The sequence below is a fragment of the Armigeres subalbatus genome, chromosome 3 (genome assembly GCF_024139115.2).
Source record: "Armigeres subalbatus isolate Guangzhou_Male chromosome 3, GZ_Asu_2, whole genome shotgun sequence".
Taxonomy (NCBI): Eukaryota; Metazoa; Arthropoda; class Insecta; order Diptera; family Culicidae; genus Armigeres; species Armigeres subalbatus.
In genome coordinates, this window is record NC_085141.1 from 162,192,490 (window position 1) to 162,213,426 (window position 20,937).

General features: G+C 38.6%; 1 long non-coding RNA gene across 1 annotated transcript; it reads left to right on the plus strand.

Moving 5' to 3' along the window:
- Window positions 1-550: 550 nt before the first annotated feature.
- Window positions 551-12,532, plus strand: LOC134219142 (uncharacterized). The gene is made up of 4 exons (XR_009981495.1): window positions 551-881; window positions 1,008-1,671; window positions 1,726-1,985; window positions 12,266-12,532. It is a non-coding gene; the product is annotated as an uncharacterized LOC134219142 (long non-coding RNA).
- The last annotated feature ends 8,405 nt before the right edge of the window (window positions 12,533-20,937 follow it).

Below are 20,937 nucleotides of genomic sequence, written 5' to 3' on the forward strand. Positions count from 1 at the left end.
TTACGTCCTTTTGAAAAGTTAAGCGAGAATTCATGAAAAAAATTTACTTAGGTCCTTTTGAAAAGTTATGCGGGAAATGTAATAAAATGCGTAAAGCCAAAATAGAACTTTTTGGGAACTTGCAAGTGTTCTGATTGTTTAAGTTGACTTTTTGTAAATTTATTGGTCAATATTTAGGAAGTGCAGTTAAAAGAAAAGTGCATACATACACAGCAAAAAGATTTGTAATATTCATCAACGTAATTCAGACGACGTACCAGAATTCTGATGTAGAGCCGAAATTTGTATGTACATTCACATCGTTTTAGATGTTATATCACATCACCTGAAAATTACACCGGAACAGATTCATCATTTTCCTCTACGTTGTTTATGTGTAATATTCGTATACAAAAACACTGAATATCGCATCGAAATCGAATGCAACCCAGTGATTCAGATTTGCCTGGGTAATTTTACGCACAAACTGTGTAATATGACATTAATTGATAATGCTATTTTAAATCTCGCAACACTGCTTAAACCCAGTTTTAAATCGTTCCGCCATTTTGATTTTTGTTTGTCAAAGCAGCAGTTTTGCAAATTTCGAATTTGCAATTAAAGTTAAAATACCGCTGCAAAGTGCGCTTTTATTTTCTCTTTAAGCAAAAACTATTTCAGATTAAAGTCAGAAAAACGAATTCAAGTACGGACGGTTAGAATTTACGGTGGAAGTGATGGTTAGCGGGAAATGGTAAATTGCATTTTGCTGCGCTTCATCGGCTGATGGCGTTGGGTGTTAATTACCGTTGCAAGTTGACTGCTGGACCTGTGAACTGTGGACTGTCGGGTGAGGAATACCGGAACAACCGACCCCGATTGAAGGTGTTCCATAAGTCGATGTAAGTATTTTATATTCGCTTGCAATTATTGACTGAAAAAGATTGCCGGAGAGGAATCGAAGAATGTTTTTTTTTGTGGTAATGAAAAGTGGATTTATAGTATTTATATGACTATTTTTTTTTCAGACTTGATTATTCAAACTGAATAGGAAAGAATCCCACATAGCCGTGTGATTTGATGGGGATATCAGCAGAATTTCATCATAGTCAGGATTGGATCAGCTGCGAAAAAGTTGTGAAATAGATTGACGAACTATCCAATCTGGAAAAATGCGAATCCGCTTTGTTGCAGTTGAGCGAAAAAAAGTGTATCGGTTCGGGACCTTGCCCGATTGTGTGGCACCGTTCCGGAAAAGCTTCTATCCGTCGATAAATTTGGCCACCCGAATCGTGTTTGCAACTCGAAACTCGTTCAGTTTTCCTGGTGGCCCACATTCCATTGTTTCTCAGTTGCGAGACGGGATATTTCCTGCCAGTTTTTAAGAGAGCCATTGCACTACATACTTTATTTTTCGCTGCTCAAGAATTTATAAACTGAAAACCGAACCCTAAAACCAATCCGTGATCGGTGGGCATTTTACCGCAAAACTTCCTAATAGTTGATTCTATCAGCAATCCTCTGGAAGTTTTCAAATGATCAATTGATTAGACAGTACCAAAGAAAATTTCATTAGCCTGGATTGGATCGTACAGAGTGAATTTCATAAATTTTGTGGCTGATCACTATACATTCACCCGATGGCATTGTCAATGCACGTTACATATTTAGTAACGAGAGAATTCATTCAAGGTACGAAAACCAAGAAATAACATTTATTACTTATTAATGAACTTTTTTTTTCAGTCTCGGTTCGATCAAATTTCCACAATCGGTAGTCTTTTTCACCATGCCGTATCGAATCCATTCTACTGTCGAGCTACATGTCGGGTTTATTCATTCACGGAATAATTTATCAAAAGATCCAGATGTTTTCATCACAACAGCTGTTGGCCATCAGACATTGTTAGCAATTTGGAAGTCAACAGGAACATAAAGTCTTGCCCGGAGTATAATCGGCGGTCCTCTTATCAGCTTGGACAGGAAAAAGAGCGTCTAGAAGTGCGGTAAGTTGAACCATTTGCAATATGCAATACACTATAATTGGTAGTGACGAAATCACTTAAACTCAAGGTCATCTCGTTTTTATATTGTATCAAGTTATTGCATTTAAAATTCTTTTAGTAAATTCCGGAGATATGACCTTTAGATTGATTTTTTTCTCATATTTGTTTATTTAATTACTTTTATAGAAAGCTTAGAAAACCAGTGTGATATACCAACCAACTCTGTATATGACAAACTAAGCTATTCATTCGTGTATGTGTACCTAGTGTACCACTCCTGGTGATTGCACCTCCGGATATTTCTAAAATTCTAAACGAAATCCTTTTGAGTTTCCAAATAAAATCCTTCAGGAACTCAGAATAGAATCCTTCAGGGATTACGAAAGGAATGCATCACCGAATTGAATACCCCAAAGTATTTTCAATGGAATCTTTCGGGGATTTCAAATGAAATCATTCTGATTTTGAATCGAATCCTTCTGCGATTCTGAATTTAATCGTTATATGATTCTGAAAGGGGTCCTTCTTAACCGAGCGGTAAGATGCCTAGCTATAAAGCAAGACCATGCATAGAGCGGCTGGGTTCGATTCCCGATGCCGATCTAGGCAATTTTCATTTTGGAAATTGTCTCGACTTCCTGGGTATAAAAGAATCGTCGTGTTGGCCTCATTATATACGAATGCAAAAAGGTAACTTGGCTTAGAAACCTCGCGGTTAATAACTGTGTAAGTGCTGAATAAACACTAAGCAGCAAGGCTGCAATGTCCCAGTAGGAGATGTAATGCCAATAAGAAGAAGAATAAGAAAGGAATCCTTCTGGAATTCCAAACGGAATTCTTCTGGGATTTCGAAAGGCATCCACCAAGGATTCCAACTAGAATACGCTAAGGATTCCAAATGGAATCTTTCGGCGGAATCCTTCTGCGATTCCAAACGGAATTCTTCTGGGATTCCAAACGGAATTCTTCTGGGATTAAAAATAGAATCATTCTTAGATTTCAAATGGAATCATTCTGGAATTCTGAATAAATGCTTCATGAACTCAGATTTCGAAAGGATCCCAATAGGGATTCCAAATGGAATCTTTCGGGGAATGGAATCCGTCTGATTTCGCATCGAATATAATATATAATAATATTTCAAATGGAATCGTTCTGGAATTCTTTTTTTCAATTTTTTTTGTGATTCCGAATGAAACCCTTCTGTGATTCCAAATGGAATTCTTCTGGGATTCCAAACGAAATCTTCTGGGATTACAAATAGGATCTTTCTAAGATTCCAAGTGGTATCATTCTGGAATTTTGAATAAATCTTTCAAGAACTCAAAATAGAATCCTTCAGGGATTTTGAAAGGAATCGTCAATGATTCCAAATGGAATCTTTTGGTGGAATAGAATCCTTCTGATTCCATATCGATATTTTCTGTGATTACAAATGAGGGTTCTAACCCCCAGAGGGGTATAAATGACATTTTGGACAAAATTGAGTTGACTATAGGAAACAAGCTTCGGTTATAGAGCTTTGCGGCAACATGCTGATATGCTTTGTACGATGTTTATAATAAATGTAAAAATTCATAAAAATAGTAAATTTTTGAGCTTTCACACAATTTATGTAAGGAACGAAAAAATATTGAAAAACTTTGCATTCCATTTTCTCAAAACCAAAAAAAAAAATTCTTCTCAGAAAAGCAAAAACGTAAAAATTGAAAGTGATTTTAAAAATTTCTTCAGTGGACGCTATAGCAAATGTGAGCATGTTTTGAGACACTAAGATACCACTTATATGCATGCATGTGTGCAAGTTCTGAAATTTACTACTATGTAAATCTAACTCATTTTTAAGGTATTAAACAAGATTAGTTTTACAAAATCAGGCATCCATAAGGCGAAATATATGTTATTATTAGACGTTATTGAGTTTCGCTCAGATCAATGACTGATTTAGTTAGTTATGGATTAATTAACCCGTAAATGCCCAGGACGAACTTTTAATTTTGAAAACCATATATCTCTGAGGTTTTTAGAGGGTTTTACTCGTTTTACTTCACTAAAATCATGGGGAGTATTTGTACTTTTGGGCACATGCAAACCCTCCCCTCCAGACCCTCTCCCTTTTTATGGTTGAGAAAACTAGGTGGCCCAAAAGCGTAATTTTAGGCAGTGATATATGAAACTGGTCATATTTGGAGATTTAATAGCCTGTTTAACAGCCCGTATGCACAGAGCTGTTCAATATGATTTAATTGAATGAGATTTGTGCAAATAATGTAACAAAAACTTTTTTAAGGCCTCCAATACATCTGGCATATTGTGGTGAAGTTGCTCTGAATAAATAAAAATTTTATGAGCTTGAAGCATGAACTTATAGTGATTCAACAAATTTATATAAGTCCCTAGAGCCCGTGCGAATGTTTCACCATTAAAATGTGTCCAACTCAGATGTTCTAGGTTTTCCAAATTATCCGGGAGTTGAGTTCAGTTGGTCTACCATGTCAACTACGCCTGATACCAAACCGACAGCGACCCAGCGTGTCCATTTAAGTCCTAGGAGCCCATGCGAATGCTTCATCATTCCAATAAGTACAACGCAGATGTTCTAGGTTCTCTACATTGTCCGGGAGTTGAGTTCAATTGGTCTACCAGGTCAACTGCGCCTGATATCAAACCGGCAGCGACCCAGCGTGTCCATATAGGTCCTTAGAGGTCATGCAAATGCATCACCAGTCAAATAAGTATAACGCAGATGTTCTGGGCTCACCAAATTGTCCGGGAGTTGAGTTCAATTGGTCTACCATGTCAACTACGCATGATATCAAGCCGATAGCAACCCAGCGTGTTCAAATTAGTCCTAAGAGCCCGTGCGAATGCTTCACCATTAAAATATACCCAACTCAGATGTTCTAGGTACTCCAAATTATCCGGGAATTGAGTTCAATTGGTCTACCATATCAACTAACCCTGATATCGAGCCGACAGCGACCCAGAGTGTCCATATAAGTCCTAAGAGCCCATGCGAATGCTTGATCATTCAAATAAGTACAACGCAGATGTTCTAGGTTCTCCAAATTGTCCGGGAGTTCAGTTCAATTGGTCTACCAGGTCAATTACGAATAGTATCCAACCAAGAGCAACCAAGCGTGTCCATATAGGTCCTTAGATGTCATGCAAATACACAGTTAACAGTTAAATAAGTCCAACGCAGATGTTCTAGGTACTCCAAATGGTTCTGGAGATGAGTTTAATTGGTCTACCATTTCAATTACGCCTGATATCAAACCGATAGCAACCCAGCGTGTCCATATAAGTCCTAAGAGCCCATGCGAATGCTCCATCATTCAAGTAAGTCCAATTCAAATGTTATAGGTTCTCCAAATTATTCTGGAGTTGAAGTTGATTAGTCTACCATGTCAACTAGGCCTGATATCAAACCAACAGTGACCCAGCGTGTCCATATAAGTCCTAAGAGCTCACGCGAATGCTTCATCATTCAAATAAGTCCAACGCAGATGTTCTAGGCTCTCCAAATTGTGCAGGAGTTGAGTTCAATTGGCCTACCAGGTCAACTACACCTGATATCAAACCGACACCAACCCAACGTGTCCTTGGAGCCTAAGCGAATGCTTCATCATTCAAATAAGGCCAACGCAGATGTTCTAAATTCTCCAAATTGTCCGGGAGTTGAATTCAATTAGTCTACCAAGTCAACTACGCCTTGTATCGAACCCTCGATCGAACCTATAGCAACCCAGCGAGTCCATTTAAATTTAAAAATCCCAGCACGTCTTAGTCTGGTACCAGGCGTGAATCATTCGCCAAGGCTCTGAAATGTGGACATGATGGGTTGTTTTCGAATTAGAACCAGCCTTGATTGAGCAGGTAGACCAGATGATCTAAACTCCAGAATCTGAAATTGACCTATTTGAATAGTCAATCAGTTGTTACGTTTATATGGATTTTTATGGACGTGCTTGGTTGCTTCTGGTTTTGTATCAGACATACTCGAACTGGCAGACCAATTGATCTCAACTCCGGAATAATCTGTAGAACCAAGGACTTTTATTATGAAGTTATTTGAATAGCAAAGCATTCACAAGAATTTAGGAAATTATCCGTACATGTATTACAGTCAAACCTACATGAGCCGATGTGTGGTTGTGTGTGGTTGACGAGGTGAACCAGGGATCTGACGACCAAATTGGCACAACCTCACACAACCCTACTTCATTGAGCGCCGTTGCTGATGAAGCAAGTGTGTAGGAGCCGGACAATACTAAATACGCATCCTACTTGGTTGGCATGTTTACAAAAATACATATGAGAGAGTTAGTTCTGAAAATGTATTGCGAGAGATCGGCTGGTACCTGGTGCTGGGAATTTGGTTTCATCAGTACCCGCTAAGCTGCGGTGGACAACGGAGGTCCTTCGTAGCTTAGTAGGGAAAGCACCTGTCATGCGAACTGGGGTCGTGGGATCAAACCCCACCGAACTAAAAATCTATCACATGTTGTACATATGCATAATCAAGTTTCAGAGAGGTGAACCAATTGACCTTAATTCCAGAACAATTTGGAGAATCTATAACATCTACTTTGGACTTATTTGAATATCGAAACATTCGCTATGGTTCAATGAACTTACATGGGCAAGTTGGGTTGCTTTTTGTTTTTACCAGGTGTAGTTGACCTGGTAGACCAATTGAACTCAACTCCAGAACAATTTGGAGAATCTAGAACATCTGAATTGGATATATTTGAATGATGGAACATTCGCATGGGCTCTTAGGACTTATATGGACACGATGGGTTGGTGTCGGTATGATATCAGGCGTAGTTGACATGGTATACCAATTGAACTCAACTCCAGGACAATTTGGAGAACCTAGAACATCTGCGTTGGACTAATTTGACTGGTGATGCATTTGCATGACCTCTAAGGACCTAAATGGACACTCTGGGTCACTGTCGGTTTGATATCAGGCGTAGTTGACGTGGTAGACTAATTGAACGCAACTCCCGGACAATTTGAAGAACCTAAAACATCTGAATTGTACTTATTTTAATGATGAAGCGTTTGCATGGGCTCTAAGGACTTATATGGACACGCTGGGTCACTGTCGGTTTGATATCAGGCGTAGTTGACATGGTAGACCAATTGAAATCAACTCCCGGACAATTTGGAGAACCAAGAACATCTGCGTTGTACTTATTTGAATAGTGAAGCATTCGCTTGGCTCTTAGGACTGATATGGACACGCTGGGTTTCTGTTGGTTTGAGATCAGGCGTAGTTGACCAGGTAGACCAATTGAACTCAACTCCCGGACAATTTGGAGAACCTAGAACATCTGCATTAAACTTATTTGACTGGTAATTCTTTTCATGACCTCAAAGGAGCTATATGGACCCGCTGGGTCGCTATCGGTTTGATATCAGGCGCATTTGACCTGGTAGACCAATTGAACTCAACTCTCGGACAATTTGGAGAACCTAGAACATCTGCGTTGTACTTATTTGAATGATGAAGCATTCACATAGGGCTCCTAGGACTTATATGGACACGCTGGGTTTCTGTAGGTTTGAGATCAGGCGTAGTTGACCTGGTAGACCAATTGAACTCAACTCTTGGAAAATTTGGAGTACCTAGAACATCTGCTTTGTACTTATTTGAAAAGTGAAGCATTCGCTTGGGCTCTTAGGACTGATATGGACACGCTGGGTTTCTGTAGGTTTGAGATCAGGCGCAGTTGACATGGTATACCAATTGAACTCAACTCCCGGACAATTTGGTGAACCTAGAACATCTGCGTTGGACTTATTTGACTGGTAATGCATTTGCTTGACCTCCAAAGACCTAAATGGACACGCTGGGTCGCTGTCGGTTTGATATCAGGCGTAGTTGACATGGGAGACCAATTGAACTCAACTCCCGGATGATTTGGAGAACCTAGAACATCTGAATTGTACTTATTTGAATGATGAAGCGTTTGCATGGGCTCTTAGGACTTATATGGCCACGCTGGGTCACTGTCGGTTTGATATCAGGTGTAGTTGACATAGTAGACCAATTGAACTCAACTCCCGGACAATTTGGAGAACCTAGAACATCTGCGTTATACTTATTTGAATAGTGAAGCATTCGCTTGGGCTCTTAGGACTGATATGGACACGCTGGGTTTCTGTAGGTTTGATATCAGGCGCAGTTGACATGGTATACCAATTGAACTCAACTCCCGGACAATTTGGTGAACCTAGAACATCTGCGTTGGACTTACTTCACTGGTGATGAATTTGCATGACCTCTAAGGACCTAAATGGACACGCTGGGTCGCTGTCGGTTTAATATCAGGCGTAGCTGACATGGTCGACCAATTGAACTCAACTCCCGGACAATTTGGAGTTCCTAGAACATCTGCGTTGTACTTATTTGAATGAAGAAGCGTTCGCATGGGCTCTTAGGACTGCTATGGACACGCTGGGTTTCTGTAGGTTTGAGATCAGGCGCAGTTGACATGGTATACCAATTGAACTCAACTCCTGAACAATTTGGTGAGCCTAGAACATCTGCGTTGGACTTATTTGACTGGTGATGGATTTGCATGACCTCTAAGGACATATATGGACATTCTGGGTCGCTGTCGGTTTAATATCAGGCGTAGTTGACATGGTAGACCAATTGAACTCAACTTCCGGACAATTTGGAGTACCTAGAACATCTGCGTTGTACTTATTTGAATGAAGAAGCATTCGCATAGGCTCTTAGAACTGATATGAACACGCTGGGTTTCTGTAGGTTTGATATCAGGCGCAGTTGACCTGGTAGACCAATTGAACTCAACTCGCGGACAATTTGGAGTACCTAGAACATCTGCGTTGTACTTACTTGAATGAAGAAGCGTTCGCATGGGCTCTTAGGACTGATATGGACACGCTGGGTTTCTGTAGGTTTGAGATCAGGCGCAGTTGACATGGTATACCAATTGAACTCAACTCCCGGACAATTTGGTGAGCCTAGAACATCTGCGTTGGACTTATTTGACTGGCGATGGATTTGCATGACCTCTAAGGACCTAAATGGACACGCTGGGTCGCTGTCGGTTTGATATCAGGCGTAGTTGACATGGTAGACCAATTGAACTCAACTCCCGGACAATTTGGAGAACCTAGAACATCTGAATTGTACTTATGTGAATGATGAAACGTTTGCATGGGCTTTTAGGACTCATATGGACACGCTAGGTCACTGTTAGATTGATATCAGGCGTAGTTGACATGGTAGACCAATTGAACTCAACTCCTGGACAATTTGGAGTACCTAGAACATCTGCGTTGTACTTATTTGAATAGTGAAGCATTCGCTTGGACTCTTACTACTGATATGGACACGCTGGGTTTCGGTAGGTTTGATATCTAGCGCAGTTGACATAGTATACCAATTGAACTCAACTCCCGGACAATTTGGTGAACCTAGAACATCTGCGTTGGACTTATTTGACTGGTGATGCATTTGCATGCCTCTAAGGACCTAAATGGACACGCTGGGTCGCTGTCGGTTTGATATCAGGCGTAGTTGACATGGTAGACCAATTGAACTCAACTCCCGGATAATTTGGAGAACCTAGAACATCTGAGTTGGACATATTTTAATGGTGAAACATTCGCACGGGCTCCAGGGACTTATATAGATTTGTTGGAACACTATAAGTTCATGCTTCAGGCACAAAATTTTTTTATTTATTCAGAGCAACTTTACCACAATATGCCAGATGTATTGGAGGCCTTAAAAAGTTTTTGTTACATTCGGTTGGGCTCTTAGGACTGATATGGACACGCTGGGTTTCTGTAGGTTTGATATCAGGCGTAGTTGACCAGGTAGACCAATTGAACTCAACTCCCGGACAATTTGGAGTTCCTAGAACATCTGCGTTGTACTTATTGGAATGAAGAAGCGTTCGCATGGGCTCTTAGGACTGATATGGACACGCTGGGTTTCTGTAGGTTTGATACCAGGCGCAGTTGACCTGGTAGACCAATTGAACTCAACTCCCGGATAATTTGGAGAACCTAGAACATCTGAGTTGGACATATTTTAATGGTGAAACATTCGCACGGGCTCCAGGGACTTATATAGATTTGTTGGATCACTATAAGTTCATGCTTCAGGCACATAAAATTTTTATTTATTCAGAGCAACTTCACCACAATATGCCAGATGTATTGGAGGCCTTAAAAAAGTTTTTGTTACATTATTTGCACAAATCTCATTCAATTGAATCATATTGAATAGCTCTGTGCATATGGGCTGTTAAACAGACTATTAAATCTCCAAATATGACCAGTTTCATATATCACTGCCTAAAATTACGCTTTTGGACCACCTAGTTTTCTCAACCATAAAAAGGGGGAGGGTCTGGAGGGGAGGGTTTGCATGTGCCCAAAAGTACAAATACTCCCCTTGATTTTAGTGAAAATTCCGAGTAAAAACCTCTAAAAACCTCAGAGATATATGGTTTTAAAAATTAAAAGTTCGTCCTGGGCATTTAATATCGGGTTAATATCGAGGTCTCTGGAAATTACGAGTACAGTATATGCTACCAGCGTTACGATAGTTACTAACCATGTCACAATAGCTATGCAATCCGAAAAGCTCCTTATAGATAGGCAGCATGACATACATTGCTTTATCGTTCGTTGTGTTGTCACTCAACAAAAGGTATTTTAGTTACTAGATAAAGATTGTCGCTTCGGTTCCCTTTGTTCTGCTGTCCGGCACATTTTGGGTACACCAAGCTGTCAAATCGTATGGATTTTCCTTCTTTGACATTTAGCTCCCCTATCCTCGCCAGCAAAAGATGTTCCGGACAGCGACGACAGCGACAATCTTTATCTAGTAACTAAAATATCTTTTCATTCAACCCATGCCGTCCGCCTTTGGGTAGGCTATTATTTGAGCACTTTCACGGTAATTCGCCGTGGGAAGCTGAGTAGTTTTATCTCGTTTTAAATACTAGACCCTGGAGATATTTCCTTATAGCTAAGGAAGGGTCAATATCTCATTGTAGGTGGTTTAATCTGTTTTTTTTTGTATGGATCGTAACGCTCGTCTTGATCCCCTCCCTCCCCCTTTAGCGTTACGTGATTTGTGAAAGGCCCCTACACCCCTTTGTGTTTGACCCCCTCAAAGTATGTGATTTCAAACGGAATTCTGTGATTCCGAATAGAATCCTTCCGAGACACAAAAGGGATTTCTTTTATTTTTTCTAATGGAATCATTCTGGGATTTCGAATGAGGCTTTCGAAGGAATTTATGGAGCAATATTTGGATGAATTTTCGAAAAGCTACTTAGGGGTCGAAAAAAGAATTCTTATAAAAATCCCATATGGAATTTCCGAAGGTGCTTGAGGCTGATCTACAGTTCGGATGACGTGTCAGGGGATTTGATCCTCATGTATATTCATAGGGGCGTGAATTTTGTTTTCCGTGGCCAAACTCCTGAATCCAGTTTCTTCAAAAATGCATGCGGACCAAAACCCGTGACACGTTTTCCGAACTGTAAAACAATCTTTAAGGAAAAATTTATGGAACAATTTCTGGATGAATCTTTAAAAGACTTTCTAGAGGAATTATGTAGAAATTTTCGAACGTATTCCCAGATATCACTGATGAATTTCTGGAGGAACTTTTTTTTTATGTCTTTATTAAAGAGACTTTCAGCCCAAGGCTGGCTCGTCTCGTTGGAGGAACTTCTGAAAGAATTCATAAAAATACTGGCGAGAAAATTGCTGAAGTTATTGTTAAACCTGGAGTAGTAAATAATTTTCTTATCAAAATACTATTTATGGCTTAGTATTGTAGGGCACTTTCAATACGATACACCGCGCGGCTGTTGTAATGTTTCCAAAAGCGCATTTGCACAAGATTCCATGCGGCGTTTCAGATTCCTGTTGGGAGCGCCGCGTGTACTTTTCGGTAAGTGCGCTTATAGTCAAAGCCGAAGACTTTCCCGCCAGATGATGTCCAAGACCAGACAGGAATTTGAATATCAGCTTCGCCTTTCTATTCAATGGTTCAACAACCAGAAGAGAATCAATCAAGGGCCAGATGGATTTTTCTTTCAAATTGTAGAATGATTTCATTTGGAATTCCAGTAGCATTTCCTTTGAAATCCCAAGCGTATTTTTTTGAATCCCAGAACAATTCCTTTCGGAGTATCAGAATGATTCCCTCAGGAATCTTGAAATCCAAACCCAGTTTAACTTTTATAAACCGTTCTTTCTTATAGGTTTACGATGCCTCCGACGCGGCATCCTATGCGATTTATCCAACATCCCAGGGCATTATCAATTGGCGCAACCGTACTTAAAGTCTTGACAGTCAACTATCCCGCAGAAACTCTCGAAGATCAACTTGTTGCTGTAGCAGAATGGAACCGTGGTTGCGTTTTGGTGTCAAATCTTTTACCTACCGTCAATTTAATAATAAGCATGTCTATGATACAAAAAAAAATGATATTAAATATGATATAAAATAAAATAATTTATATGGTACAAATTTGAAAATAACTTTATAAAAGAAAATTACCATTAAAAACGGAATTCAGAAAATTGTAAGGTACTATTTTACATCACATTCTTTTACATTGATCGGATTACGTCGTCTATTTCTTACGTCGAAATAAATTACATCGCTTCTGTTTATTACACAGCAGGCTCTTGAGTACATCGCGCAGTGTAATATTCAACAGTCGATGGATTCAACTGGTTGCAGCGATTTCGATGTAATATTCAACAAATTTTTTTGCTGTGTATAGTTTATTCAAATTTGATTCAGACTATCTTTTGAAAAGGGTCAAACTTGTTTTTACTGATTTTTTCAAATGGATATAATCGAAAAACGACCCTTCCTACACAAAAGTGTTGTATTTATTCTCATTGGGTGACTATCGCAAAATCAGTCAAACTTTCTAATAAAACTTTTTGAAAAACTCAAAATTGAACCCTACACTAAAAAAATCGATTTAAAAATTAAAAGTCGATTTGCAAAAAACGCCCTTTTCGATTTGGACGAAATTTTGTCTCAAGATAGGTGATTATGGTCTCTACCATCCGTCCATTCATAGCAAGCTGGGCACTTTGAAGGGAAAAAAATTTTCTAACAAAAACTTTTTCTTGACTGTATTGATTTTCAGTGTCTTTAAGGGTGGATTTAACATATGTATACATAATATACTCATATTAAGTATTCCTGTACAGTCAGGCAGAATACAATGTTTTGGTCGTAACTGGTCGCAACTAAAGAAGCTAATAATGGAATATAATATTTTTTTGAAGATATAAACCCCTTCTTAATATTACTCTTAATTTAAAAACAAACTATATTTAGTGACTAAATTAGACAATGTATCATAAAAATAGATTTGCTTGGGGTTCTATAACGATGGCTTTCATTGGTTTAATTTCAGATGAAAATACACTGAAAATAATTCCGACAAGAAAAAGTTTTTGTTAGAAAAACTTTTTTTCCTTAAAAGTGCCCATCTTGCGATGTATGAACTGTTAGTATGGAACATAATCACCTATCTCGAGACAAAATTTCATTTAAATAAAAAAGGGCGTTTTTTCGCAAATCGACTTTAAAATTTTTAAACTGATTTTTTTCAGTGTAGGGCTCAATTTAGATTGTTTCCGATATTGTCGGGCCGGCACCAAACCGGACCGCGCGATAGAGCACTCGCGCTGCGACGCGAGTCGCGACAATTTGAAATATTTCATTAGTAGTGCGCATCATGCACGCATGGATGTACTATCATGCGCACTAATCAGAAATGAGTTGCGACGTCTGATAACTGCAGATATTTCATTTTATTGAAAACAAATTTTCGATTTTCTACTATGCACGGAATATTTTCACTAGAAAGTTTGACTGATTTTGCGATGGTCACCCATACAACACTTTTTTGTGGGATGCGTCGTTTTTCTATTATATCCATTTGAAAATATTAGCAAAAAAATTTCAGCTCTTTTCAAAGGATAGTCTAGATTAAATTTGGAAAAACATTTTTGTTTTCATTTCGGATCATCTGGTGATTTTTCATTTCTCATTTTTCATTTACTTCTTACTTTTCATTCCTCACTTCGCACTTCTCACGTCTCACTTTTCATTTCTCACTGCTCACATCGGCCCATAGGGGAAAGAAATGGCAGAAATGACGCTTAACTTTTAAAAAGAACATATGTCACCTTTTATTCATGAATTAATTTGTGTACTGCAATCAAAAGCTATCATATTGGTCTGTTGATCGCAATATTAAAATTCATTCATGAAAATATGTTTCTTAAGTCATTTTGAAAAAATAAACGAGAATTTTCAGTGTATACATGAAATCTTAAAATAGGTACTTTTTAACTCATTAATGGGCTTCTATGTTTCTTTGTGAAGTTTTTTCTTCCGTGTAAGCTGTGTATTCTATGCTGTCAGTGTGCCGGTTTCGAATAAATTGTGTCTTGGGAGAACATAACCTAGAAAATCGATAACTTATTTGTTACGAAATAATGATGTCTCATAACTCTTTGAATATTTACTATTTTTTGAGAAGTGCCATCATTATGAAACTCAATAGTGAACAAGAAGAAAACATTCCCCATCGAATGCAACTTGTTGTAGCAAAATCGATTCAGGTTTAGTACTAGAAAAATTGGCTGATGTTTCAATGTGCACACACATACGCACACACACACACACACGAACACACACACGGACAGACAGACATTTGCTCAGTTTGTCGAGCTGAATCGAATGGTATATAATACTATGGGTCTACAAGCGCTCTATAAAAAGTACGTTTTGGGAGTGAAATGAAAGCCTTTCTGGTACAACTTTGTTGTACGAGAAAGGCAAAAACAATAATGTGTTATAAAAAATGCCTTGCATCTATGAATATTTTTAAGGTTTATCCGTGGCTTGCTCCCATCAAGAGTTTCATCGTACTATGAAGATGCTCGTGTTGCACGCATTTAGGCGTAAGTATGCTCTTCGTTCAGTTTCATAGTACTATGAAATTGTTCGAAAGTCAAAATTCGAACATAGGAAATTTGAGAAACTTTTGGCAGCGGCATCTGTTGTCTACTAGTGTAATTTTTTTATTATAACATTAGACGGTGTAACTGTTTTGCTTTTCTTGTACATCATCGAGGTGTGAGCGTAAAGGCTACATGCTACATTTATTACGTTTTTCCGCGAGAAAGGCACCATCACCGCTAGGTGGATTAATCTGAGGTTTTCCTCCAAAAATGTATGAAGAAAACTCGTACGGTGAACATTCATAAGGGGCCCCACACACGCTCCGATGTGTTGTACAACTTTGGCTCCACCCCCAGGAAATTTGGTAGAGTCGGAGTAAAGTCGGATCGTCTGTGGGCAAGTTGTACGACTGTCGGAAGGACGGTTTCAAAGTTGCAAAGTTGGTCGGATGAAATCAAAACAGTTTGTTTATGCTCCGACTTGTGGTCGCGACCCCCAGGGGGGTCGTGGTCTGTTCAGTGGTGGGTCGCGAAAGACAAAACATAATTCACATTATTGTTACTATTTTGTCTCACAAATCTATTCCATATTTTGAATTAGGATCTAAGTAATGATTTGATGATTAAAGAACAACAAACCTGACGAGGTCAACGGATTTTTTTGTTATACGATATTTGGGCAAGTAGAAAGAAGTCCTATACAATCTAAATCTAAACCCCGAACCCAATCCAAAACCAATCCTAATCCAGTTCGAATCCAATCTAAATAAAATCTAAATCTTTTTAAAATCCAATCCAAATCTACTTCAAATCCAATCCTAATCAAACCGAAATCCAATTCAAATCCAATCTGAATAAATTTCAAATCCAATCCAAATCCAATCCAACTTCAATTCAAATCTTATCCGACGAAATTTGTGACAATACACTGATGGAGTATAAAGCAATTTATTATGATTTGTCCAATCTAACGCGAACTCCTTTTTATCTAATTTTGCAAAGTGAATGCATTTGGTACCTGGTGGGTCGCAAGCAATATGGGATTCTGCTAGGTGGGTCGCATGTCTAAAAGTTTGGGAACCTCTGACTTAACGCTTTCATACAGATAGCGTGCTGGTGTGGCTAGAGTAAGCGCATCCTCACAGCTATTATTGTTAATATTCTGGGTTCGAATCCCGGCGCGGCCATACAATTTTGAAATTGTTCTGAGATAATTCTCGCGAAAAGTGAGTGAGAGGTTAAAAGTGATGAAACGAAAAAGGATTTTAATCTAATAGGCAATTCTCCCTTGGCCCGAAAAACGCTTGCTTTGGTCTCATTGAAAAGAAAAGTCGAAACCCTGATTATTATTATAAATTATAATAATAATATAATAACAATTGGATAATATTAGACCTGTGCGCCGCTGCCGTATGCAAACCAGGCCGCTTAGCCACTAGGCCCCTTGTTATACAGCGTATGCTCGGTCAAACATATTTTGTTCTAAAGCCGCCTGACAATTTAATTTTTAAAAGAATGTCCCACATTTTTCTTCGGGTATTTATGGAAATGCTACTATAATACCAATAGATATTCCTTCAAAAATTTCAGAGTCAGAGATTTTATGAAAAATTCCATATGAACTTAATGCGTAAATTCCTCTACTATCTGAAACTGCCTGGAGATTTTTTTTTTTGGATTTTCTGTGAGAAAATCTGTGATTGAGTAGGTAATGTTTGTTGAGTTGGAGAAGTAAAGGAACTCCAGAGAGAACTTTTATAGAACTTCTCAGAAACATTGATTGCAGAATTACTGATAGAACAGATTCTCAGAAAAATTTCTAAAAAAATTTTGAAGGATTTCCTATGAAAAATCCACAGATTGAAAGTGAAAAAACTTTCGAAAAAAAATCAGAAGAAATACTCCCGGAGCAATTCATTGAGGAACTTCCGAAGGCATTTCTTGAGGAAATTCCGATGGGATTCCTGAAGGAACGTCCAGAGGAATTCCAGGAAGCACTGTTGTGAAATTCCTGGAGGAACTTCCGGAAGAATTCCTGGGGGAGCTTCAGGAGCAATTCCTGAAAGGACTTCCGTAGAAATTATTTGAGGGAATTCCGGAGGAAATCCTTGGATAACTTTCTGGAGGAATTCCTGGAGGAATTTTCTGTGGAATTTTTGGGGAAATTCCGGAAGGAACTACGGAGAAATTTACGAGGGAAGAACTTACGGAGAAATTCCTGATGAATTTCCTGGAAGGAATTTGTGGAGGAACTCCGGGAGGAATTTCCGAAGGAATTCCTGGAGGTACTTCCGTAGGAATTCCTGGAGAAACTTCCGGATGAAGCTTGCGGAGAAATTCCCGGCGGAACTTCCGGAGGAATTCCAGGAGGAACTTCCTGGAGGAATTTCTTGAGCAACTCCGGGAGGAACTTCGGAATTCTTGGAGGATTTCCTTGAGGAATTTGCGGAAGAACTCTGGGAGGAATTTCCAGAGGAACTCCGGGAGGAACATCTGGAGGAATTCCGGGAGGAACATCCGGAGGAATTCCTGGAGGAACTTCCAGAGGAATTTCAGGAGGAACTTCCAGAGGAATTCCGAGAAGAAATTTCGGAGGAGTTCTAAGAGGAACTTGAACTTGGAACTTTGGAGGAATTCCGGGAGAACTTCAAAAGCAATTCCGGGAGGAACTTTTCGAGAAATTCCGGGAGGAACTTCTGCAGGAATTCCAGGAGGAACTTCCGGTTGCATTCCGGGTGGAGCTTCCGGAGCAATTCTTCCGGTGTGATTCCGGGTAGAACTTCCTGGTGGAATTCCGGCAAGAACTCTTGGACAAATTCTGGGAGGAACTTCCGGAGGAATTTCGGGAAGAACTTCTAGAGTAATTCTGGGAGGAACTTCCGGAGAAGTTACGGGAAGAAATTATGGAGAAATTCAGCGAGGGGCTTCCGGAAAAAATTCGGGAGGAACTTCCGGAAAAATTCCGGGAGGAACTTCTGGAGGACCTTCCGCAGAAATTCCGAGAGTAACTTCCGGAGTAATTCTTGGAGGAACTTCGGGTGGAATTCCGGAAGGAACCTCCGGAAAAATTCCTGTAGGAACTTCCGGTCAAATTCCGGAAGGAACTTCTAGACGAATTGCAGAATAAATTTCCGGAGGAACTCCGGGAAAAACTTCTGGAAGAACTTCCGAAGGAATTCCAGGAGAAACTTCCGGAGAAATTCCGAGATGTGCATCCGGTGGAATTCCTGTATGGACTGTGAAAATCGAATTCCAATACAATTCAAATCCACTTCCAATCCAATCACAATCAAATACAATTGCAACTCTAAACAAATTTCAATCGCATTCCAATCCATCATCACTAAAATTCCAATTACATGCCATTCACGTTCCAATAAAATTCAATTCAATCCACAACCAATCTAATTCTAATCCCATTCCAATTCAAATCCAATCTTATTGCACTCCAATCCAATCCCATTCCAATTCAATTCATCCAATTCAGTATTCGTGAAACATCACCATACACATCAGCATATACATAAAGAAAATAACTAAATAAGGTACACCGGTGCAAGTTGAAACGGTTTTTTCAAAGTTGAAAATCGAAGTGCTGTAAAAAAATCACCCTTTGATATATTTTGAATCCGTTTGCGGTGTTTGTTAGTTCGGGCCAAATATTATACATAAAAAATAAGCAACCTTAACAAACTTTTTTTTAAATATTTTTTATATTCAAATTATTTTTTTATATGCATCATTTCAACTTGCCCCGCGTATCGGGGCAAGTTGAAACACAGCGTTATATAAGCTAATTTTGCCGTATTAATAACATAATGTATGTACTCAGTGAGACTCAAGAAGCACGAGGTTGTAGAGGTGACTATAATACTGCCAGGATTCGCATAAGAGTCCCATGTAAGTTTTGACGATTTTGATTTTCTTTCAGTAATTGGCTTAAAATTGTCTCCTGTTTAAGAAAAACTGATAAAATAGTAGGCTTTGTTATAGAAATTTAAAAACAAATCCCACCTTTGTTGTCTCATCTTGATATTTACTCTCATAAAAGTCAGATTCCAGATTTTGATGGCTACTCTTTTACACAAAAAATAAACTTAAGTATGGTCTATTTAATTATGGGACAATTAACACGGATAAATACGGATAAAGAATATTATTTCAATTTTTAGAAAAAAATTTTTTTCAATTTATTAATTTTTTTGTATTTCTCCATGTAAAACAAGTTTGATGAATTCAATGGCAAATTACTCAAGTCGGCGAAAATGACATGGGACTCTTATGCGAATAAGGGCAGTATACAACAAAGTCACAAGCGTATTTTCAGAGACCAAATTTTGGAGAACGCACTACGCTAAAAATTTATCAAATTGATTTTCTCCTACTGGTAACCCCTCGGATTACTATTCAAGATGCTTCATTATTTTGTTCACTTGTATATTGCGCAGTTGATTAATTCGGCTGTGGCTTCTTCATAATTGCACATTAATTAACCAGCCATCATATCTCTCATAAACTCTTCGATTAGAGAAATAGGCAGCTGGGGAAGTGAAAGGTGGAGTTAACGAAATGTTTACATACCCTATGTTTTATTTTTCTGAGAGACAGTACTCTGTAGATTAATAATCTCAAAACTGCAATCTCAAAACCCCTTTTCATTCTAGTGGAGATTGTAGGAGGTTTGCATTCAGGACGGAATGGGCGGAAATTTATTAAATTTATGTTCAGAAGTTTGCATATTTTTATAAATTTATGTTGTTCGAATGTATGAATTTACGGAACATGTAGAATTCTGAAAAAAAAATTACTTTTTATTGCGAGGGTGACGTTTTGAATCGTTGTTTCAACCAAGATTTTTTTATGTACAGGTTATCCGACTTCAGTCAGTCAGTAGATGGGAATAACCAGCGCGGGGGGGAAACATACATTTTCAGTGCAAAACGTAAACAAACGAGCATAAATTCCATACATAAATCCAAGTTAAGTTGGGGATATTGACAAGTCGTATAACCTGTATACATAAAAAAAATGTTGGTTTCAACTTGCCCCGCACCACGCATTTCTATTTGCCCCGATGAGTTGAACATGCAGAGCAATATCAAACAACCAAAATACAAAAATTAAAACAGGTCTTTCATCGATTTTTCATAATCATTATGTTTATTCAACATTGAATGATTACCTACCGTGAAAATTTGATGAAAAAACACTTCCAAATATCGTTTTGAGACCTGTTTCATTGACACGTCAAATAGTTGGTTTGTATTTTGCAAAGGGCGAAAAAAAAAACAATGGCAGGGATTGCTTTTGAAAGCTGCAATCTTTCGGGAATGACAGTCAGAAGGAGCGTTTAGGCGAGTAGTTTGTTGAAAAAAAATATCAGAGCATTCGGTCGTTTCCTATCTAAATTACAGCTTCCGTTTCAACTTACCCCGCATTTCAACTTGCCCCGGTGTACCTTATAACGTTTGTTGGAGTTTTGGTTGTACCAACTGATCATCAGACGGTTGTACAAACTGAATTGGTCGCACAAACTTGGGAGCGGAGCGTACAATATAAGTATTAGACCTCTTCATGCTTCCAAAAAGTATCAAATCACAATTCTTATGCTAAAATAAGTCTGCTGACAAATTTTCAGCTAATTCGGATAAAATTTCGAGGTGGCTCATGTCGATTTAGTGTTTTTGTGTTATTTTCAATGGATTATTTTAGGTTAGTCATTTTGCACTCACCGTCACCGCATCAAATCAAAGCCGCTACTGTATATATAGTTTAAGGTGACACGGGAAGCACTAACAATCATCAAATCGTCATCATTTTCATCATTGAATGCTTAACTTTTTTTCTACAACAAACTTTATTTTGAAAAATAAATAACATAATAACACGATGTTCAGTGCCTCCCCGAGTCATCCTAACATGCGAGAGGTTTTGA